This window comes from Humulus lupulus, chromosome 8 (genome assembly GCF_963169125.1).
Source record: "Humulus lupulus chromosome 8, drHumLupu1.1, whole genome shotgun sequence".
NCBI lineage: Eukaryota > Viridiplantae > Streptophyta > Magnoliopsida > Rosales > Cannabaceae > Humulus > Humulus lupulus.
Window position 1 is genome coordinate 170,530,927 of NC_084800.1, and position 8,525 is coordinate 170,539,451.

At 33.8% G+C, this 8,525-nt stretch overlaps 1 pseudogene; it reads right to left on the reverse strand.

Annotated features, from left to right (window-relative positions):
- Positions 1-1,570: 1,570 nt before the first annotated feature.
- LOC133796252 (uncharacterized) lies at positions 1,571-7,023 on the reverse strand (annotated as a pseudogene).
- Positions 7,024-8,525: the final 1,502 nt, after the last annotated feature.

Consider the following 8,525-nt stretch of genomic DNA (forward strand, 5'->3'; position numbering starts at 1 on the left):
AGTCAAGGGGCCGAGCGTTATTCGATTAGAGGATGTAGTCTCATTTTACCTTTTTATGGTTTTATATGTATTTTCCGCAGTTCTTATGTAATGTCTTTTTATTTTAAATCATGTTTTGTTTTTAAAGACAATGGGATCCCATATCCTTCTTAGTATTTTATTTATTTGAAAGTAACTCTTATTTTACAAGTTACTCAATAAAAATTATGGTATTTTCGTAAAAATGTAAGTTTATGTATAGTTTCATTAATGGTCCAAATAGTCTAGATTAGTGGGTCATTACAAATTGTGAGCAGAAATCTTGTTGTTATTCCTATGAGTACCAATATGATGCATATTCATTAAAAAGAAAAAGATAATATACTAATCTGGCACTTCATTTTTAGACCAAGTTACAAATACCAAATTTCTTCTCATAGATTGACCAACCAACACAAGTGGGTGCTGCCCCAACTTATTTTTTTCATTATACTGAAAAGATGGGAATCAAAAACACTAAAGACCGATTTACTAGAAAAATGATAAAAATAAAAATAAAAACCTTGTTAATTTATATACTTATTTATTTGTATGGAATGTGTCATTATTTAATGATTATTTCCTTTACAGATTAGATTGATCAACACTCTTTAATCCCAATGACCCCAAATGATCATTCTCATGGGAAAATTCATTTCTTATCTTCTCCTAAAATAAAAGCTCAAAATTTTTTATTGTTAAATACAAAGTTTGTAATAAAGATCAGATCAGGCTACAAAAACAGTGCCAATCCTTGAGGTTTTTCTAGGAGTAGAGTCCTTATTGGTCTATGATTAATGGAGGGATCTGCTACTCATTTTTCAGCTCTTTTGTTTTGCTTCATCAAACTCAATTTTCTCTTGTTTCTTTTTCTTTTTGCTTGAGCAAAACATGCATGAGAGTTAATAACCATTTTTATATATATATATATTACCTTTATTAGTTATATTCAAAGGTATCATGTAGAGTTATTAGTGAGTGAATATTACTTCTGTATTCCAGAAATACTCTACATGGCTATCTATCTAAATGGAATTTTAACAAATTTGACCATATATTATAAACAAGGTAGCAGACAAAAGTGAAAGAAAAAAAAATGAATAAACTTATACAGTACACAAATAGCAAACATTCAAACTCAGGTTTAGAGCATTGATCTCTTTCATATTTATAGAATACCAATAAAACAATCCACTTGAATGAAGTAAGGGTAGAGACTCTTACCATAAAATGCTATCCACTTGAAAATGTAAAAGCCAATTAAAATCATCCCACAAGTTAATCAAATCAGAATAGCTATAATTATCACTGCACTCTTCACCTTAAGATCAGCTCTTGCTTTTCCTAAATAAATTTTTGGAGCAAGAAAAGAAAATATTAATGAATTAAAATAGAAGGAAAGGAATTTGAACTTGATAAGGAACTAAAATTTTCAACCTGTAATTTGTACCTATTTATGAAGTTGACAGCCGAATAAAGAGGAGAGATTAAACACTAATTTTTGAAATCGATGGTGAGATAGATGATATAGCATAGAGAGTACCCGTTTTTTTTAAAGAATGACCTATCTCTTGTGTCCAACACTGCAGTCAGTAAAGAAAAAATAATAATCAGTGGAAATAGATCAATCACAACAATCGGGGAATAGAAAATGCATAATATAAAGGTGAATACAGCAAGGTCAATATCTATTAAATTTATCTTCGATTGTATATTTAGGAAGGCACCACTAATCAGTAAATAACTAACTTCATGAGCTCTAACAGCAATTCAATCTACAACTTCTCATTCGGTTTTGAGCAAAGGAAACCAATTATTATGAAAATAAAGAACCAAAGATTTATTGCATCTAGAGATGAATCTGTAACCACCAAGGAATGTGTAAGCTCATTAAAACTCTAGTAAATTAGAAAATAGGTTCAGAAGCTGATAAGAACTTGACCTAATACCACCATCACCAGTTGGTCCATTGGTATATAATGCTGTAACGTCTATAGTAAATTGGACTGCATGTTCTTTCAGCAAAAATAATCCATCCATATGCAACCTTACATCATTACTAGCGGGTGAAGATGAAGCGGCATCACAAAATGCTAGTTGCTTTCAGACTATCGACGCCAATTATATAAGAAAATACAGAACTGTTGATGCCAGGAAATATTTCTTCCAACCATGATCTGACCTAATAAAACGTCAAAAATAGATTAATACAATGCAAACACTCAAAAATTCATTTTTTTCCCTCATTTGAATAGTCTTATTATATAATAAATAAATAGTCGTGGCAAAATCTTAAAACTTATCCACCAGGAATTCTGCAGCCTTTGCACGTTTAACACATTCATATCCTCCATAAGATATCTCACCCCATCCTTTCCAACCACAGTCCTGAAAATTTTGACAACAACACATTAGTATAACCACATACCAAGGAACAAAAAAGGGTTTCAATACAGAGCAAAAATATGGTTAATGTTAACTGTTGACGGAAAGAAAGGAGAGGGGAAGATCACATGTCACAGGAGAAATATATTCTTAAATAGTGAAGGAAAACACTATGATAAAAGGTTAACTCCTTCCTGATAGCATAATCTTAGGGAATATGACGCTGGCTAAGATGGTAAAAAAAAAAACAATAGCTTGAGCACTTCAAATGACTTAAATTTAAACAAGCATAGAGACATTCCAAACATGTAGGCCAATGATGAAATAAATGTAACCAATTACACTGGATATGGTATTAGTGCTAAATTAACCAAGAATCGATTGCATTGACTGACACCAACAATCCTTATTTTATAAGAACATAGGCTATTAGTACCACCAAAGGATAACGATCTTGGAACTTATGAGCAGTCTTTGACCAAAGAAAGCGATAAAAGATGAGCTCTCTTTAGTGATTAAATATGCACCAGAGCTCCAAATAAAACTTTCAAGCACAAGCATGGTACACGGAGAGAATAAACCTCCATTTGCTGCTTAAGTATTACATAATGAATCTGCGAGAAACATTAAAAGCATCACCTTTGGAATCAATTGTAGGAGATTTTCAGGGACCAAACCTGCAGAGGATTTTGCTCCAACACAAAGAACCTTGCAACTTGACAAGGGAGAGAATGAAACATTCTGAAGATCAATAATCTGCATTTAAGGACAAATAGATAACGATCTCAGTCAATTATTGTTCTCTCATTTCATTTGGAATAGAACTATACGAACACAAACTTACCACATCAGGGGTGACATAGCTACTGGGGTCCCCAATTTTGTATAGAAGTTGTTGAGCACAAATACTGAAATTTAAGACCCCACACCACTATGTTCTGCCTTTGCTACGCATACTCTTCCATAAGAGCTTATTTCAGCATAAGGATGTGACAAATCAAGGAGCTGAGACATAGACATGTCCCGATATTTGTCACCTAAAAGAAACAAATACATAGCACTATGACCATATATATATATATTTATATAAGAAGCGTTGTTGTATAAACAATAACAAAAAATAAGAAGCTACACTTTTGCCTTCAAAGCCCCCTTTTTTAACGTTGATTAAACTAAATTTACAAGTCACCTGGATGCATGAAGTATCCCCTAGTAAGTTGACAACCACACTCTAGAAGATGGCCAGCCAGAGACCCCTGTGCTAGAAGTTCTAAATTGTCCCAGTTCCAACCCAGTTCATATATCTATTCATACAACAGAAGAATCCTTTAGAAATTATCCTGTCTAAATCAAACCATGACACAATTAGTAAAGAAATATTCTAGTTATGTTGCTCACAATCAAGAGATGTGATGAAACTTTTAGGTAAAATTACCCATTCAATGATCTCAATACCCAATATTACAACCTTTCCAATAACATTTTTACACAGATGGATAAGAATGGAAGAAACATTGCTGCTTTTTATATTTTTATAAAGCAAACCTTTTTTTTTACTTGGCAAACTTGGAAATATCTTAAGAGTAATTAATTTTGTATGACAATAAACAAAATGCATACCATTGGCGCCAAAAATAAGGCAGCATCTGCAACACGAGAAGTTATTACTACATTAGGTTGGTGCTTTTCCAAACATTCAACAATGGGAGCTGCTCCAAGATATGTGCTAATACCCTTCATCAATCATACTAAAAAGGTAAGGTCCAACATCTCAAAAGACCACATAAAGTTGACAATACTATAAATTGCTAATGGGTCACAATCTTAATTTACAGCAAATAGATATTTCATGACCAATTTGCAAAAGGGTACCACAGACTGGTACAACTAACATTTTACAGTGAAAGAAACAGGCACAATTATATCAAACTTTAGAGATGCAAATATTATTTACCAATCAAAGTTACAATTAGAGGTAGTAGAACCTTACACCTTCCATGCTATGTGATTTCTCATGAGGTGATCTCGAACCTACATAGACAACAAAATGTAAATTTTGTTAAGATATATAGTACTTATTGTCATCCAATTAAAATAAAGACATAATTAAATCATAAAACATTCCTAGATTTAATTGAATGTTGTGTAGCACTTAGTGTTCATAAAGTCTTCAACGTATTATCTGCAATTCACCAAGTACCTCCTAAAAGTGACTTGAAATACCTGCTTTGCCAACAGAAACCTCATAAGCAACACCAACAGATACATTCAGTCCCAGGTTGCTGGCTATTTCTAGAACTTTTTCCTATGCACCAGATGGATCCACTGCCCAGAAAAGGAAACAATAGTAAGAACATTTATCTATAAGACTAATTAAAAAAACCAAGTTTGCTTATTGCATAAATTTCATTTTGTACTCTTACTTGCACCCATGTTTGTGATTACGCAAACTCCCCTTTCCATAACTATAGGTAAAATCATACGCATCCAATCTGAAACTACACAATCATTGCAAGAAACCACCAGGAGACATCTAGGATTATCATACAAGTAAATAAATGTTAATACAAATACAATACAACTGTGGAAACATAAAAGGTCCAAAAGAAAGGAGTTTACTAATAAACAAGTTCTCCTGCAGCAGTTCCTAATTTCTCTCACTTTCACAATTTATTGTTGTCAGTCATTAAGATTCATTGATTATTCCAAAATCTCAAAACTCCAAAATAATGACCAAATAATGGGTGTTCATAGCATTGCAAAGAGATATAAGCTTTAAATGACCATGTATAATAGAGGAAACCAGAGTAAACATTAAAAAAGACTGTAGTCTTCATTTAGATGTTTCCTATGAGATGTAACAATCAAGTTTCAAGAACAGATAAAACTTATACAACAAAACACATCATAACCGCTAAAAGCAACAGAGACTTACTCCTTGAATCGTAGCCATCACCTCCTGACACCATAACCTAATACCGATCAGCAAGGGTGCATTCTGCTAGGCATTCGAGTACAAGATAATTAAGTTCTTTCACTCTTTGACAGTCGAACATATAGATCTTGTCCGCTGGAAGGAAATTGTTGAATATCATAAAGATCTCCAAACCAGATGACGCAGCCACTGCCTTCACCTCTGATATCTGAGTTTGTATAAGCCGTACAGGAACAATTGCTTAGACATTTAGCCCAACATTCCCGTAGATTCATACTCTTGTCCACCCATGTATGTTGAGCATCCAACAATTTCCAACCAGAAAATTTAAAAAAGAAGTGATAATTTGGTTAGTTTTTCATTCTTTTCCAGGAACCAAACAGCTGTTAAAACCAAAATACTCCGAGAAAGTAAAGAAAAGAAGAAAGTGTTAGAGAATATATATTATAATTTCTCAATGGAAATATGGAAAAACCAAAATACAACTCTATGCAAAGATACAATGGACAAGATAATTGATTAAATAAATATTACAACTCAATTGCTCAAAATACACTTAAATAGAAAGATGTAGAAGAAGAAGATTACAAACTCAATACTATAATAATACAAGTAAATAAGAAGAACAAAAGAATGAAAATACAAACAAACTCTCACACTCAACCAAAGTGTAGAGTAGTGGGGATCACCAACTTGAACAAGGTTCAAGACCTTTGTCCAAAAGCTTATTTCCCCCTATTCTATAAGCATTAAGGGATCTCTCAAGGAAATAGCTCTCTGGAATTATCAAGCCTTTTGGTGTATTTTTCAGCAAAGTGCTTTGTGGATGAAAAATGGTATGTCATACAAGTGAGCATTAGGCTCCTATTTATAGAGTTTGAGATACCCCTTTGAATTTCAAATTCCACCAACCCCATGGCTGTTACCAATGTTAAATTGGATGTTTATGGAATTAAAATGGAGATTTGGGAGTTATTTGGGATGTTAGAACCGTTCAATTTAGAAAAAACTGAAAATTCACATAGGCTGTCAGCCTCACTGGCCGCGGCCACAGGCCATTTTCAGCACAAAAAAGTCATTTTTCCAAAACGTTCCAAAACGTCCCAAATCCTTTCCCACATGATTTTGTAACCTCCAAACACCTATTGGGAGTTAAAAACATGTCTCCAACAGTCATATATCATCATGACTTTATGAAATCCAATCTCAAATGTGTAACATATAATATACACATTATTGGGTAATATTTGGGAGTTACAAATTTGTAACTCATTTTGTAACTCCAAAATATGTCACATTTGGGCACACACATGTGTCTAATTTTGTGACTCTCAATAATATGTTACAAGGTGTGACAAATCACATTTTGTCACATTATTTAATCTAATATTATATTATATGAAATAATATAACATTCCCCCACTAGATTAAATAATCACTTTTTGTAACACTTATTTAATCAATCAAACATTATATTAAAATATAATAGAAAGTGCCTGCTGTTTCCGAGACTCTTCGTCCAGTGCTTTCTTTCGTTTTTCCTCATATTCTTCTTCTTCTTCTTCCATCTTCTTCCTTTTCATCTCCATGGCCTCTAGCCAGGCCTTCTCCCTCTCCTCGAACTCCTTCCTCTCCCTCTCGGACCTCTCCGCATCTTCCTTCTCTATCAAGTGTACCTGACTCATCAAATCGATCACGCCATTCTCCGATTCACCATCGCCACTGCACGTTTGTTGAGCTCTACACTGAGAGTGATTTGGGCAAAGATAGAGGAGAGTGATTTGGGCAAGATAGAGGAGAGTGATTTGGGCAAGATAGAGGAGAGTGATTTGGGCAAAGATAGAGGAGAGTGATTTGGGCAAGATAGAGGAGAACATGAGAGAGAAGTAGAAAAAAAATAAAGATATATTTTTAGTTTCCCTCTAAATAAATTCACTCACCCGCCAACACTATAACTCATTTTATATCCCATTCACGTGTTGCCCAATATAATACACTACCATAATACTTTTTTATTAGTATTATATTCATGTGTTATGGAAATGGGTATTTGGTGTAGTGAGTATATATTACAGTAAAAAATGACACATATTTAAAAGTGTTATTAACAGATGATTAAAAAAAACACGGAAGAAGTTTTTTGGTGCCATATGAACTATACCTAGGTGCCAAATGAAAAAAATTTGGGTCTAATTTCTCTCAGCCAAAATTTAATCCCTAAACCTAAGATACCCAAACAATTTCTATCAGCCCCCATTGCCGCCTCTCTGCCTCTCTTTCTTACACTCTATTGCAAAGCTTATTCTCCTCCATTTACTCTCTCTCACACACTTATCCTTTCTCACTTTCGTCTCGTCTTATCTATCTTTGCTTCATGTCGTCGGTACGAGCTCCAGAGCACACAACGACGGTATCGTAGGCTGTACGTCATGCTGACTATCTCAAGTTCTTCAACTTACCACGACTTGTATTCTCCTCTGCTTACATCTTTTTAAGGTATGATACTCTGATTAAAAATACTTTCCCCTCTCCACCCTTCATCCTCTTCAGTTCCCTTTGTCTCTGCCATGACTCTGTCTCGCCAATCTCTTTCCTCGACCCCTCTCTCAGTTGTCACTTTCTTTCCTCAGTCCTTCTCTCTTCTCGGCAAAGCCCTTCCCACGGATATGTGTAAGATATATATGTTCTATATTTGATTTATAATTTTTTTGGGTTAGAAAATAGCAAAACCCTAGCAGGCTTTGAAATCCCCAATTAATAGCCTCATTTGTTTGTGGAAATGTATTTTCATCTTAAAAAATCTATCTCACTTCTTGTTTTTATATTCTGTAAATTGTAGAGATGGTGGAGACAACTGGCTTAACATTAATGTAGTTGCAGGTACTTATTTCTAAAGCTTAAGATCTATGACTAGTATTTCTGGATTCAATGCTAGATTTGCATAAACTGTGTTATTTCCATTTTTTTCTTCATTTTTCTTGTTTATATTTGGGATAATTGCGGCATAAGTACCCAATGTTTGGGTTTTGTACGCGGCATATACCCAATGTTTATTTTTAGTGGCAAAAGTACCCAAAGTCAGTAAAACTGTAATTCCGTCAGTCTCCTCCGTTAGGCAGACACATATCACATTTTTATTGGTCCAAATCATAATTATTTTTAAAATATTATTGAGTTGGACCAATAA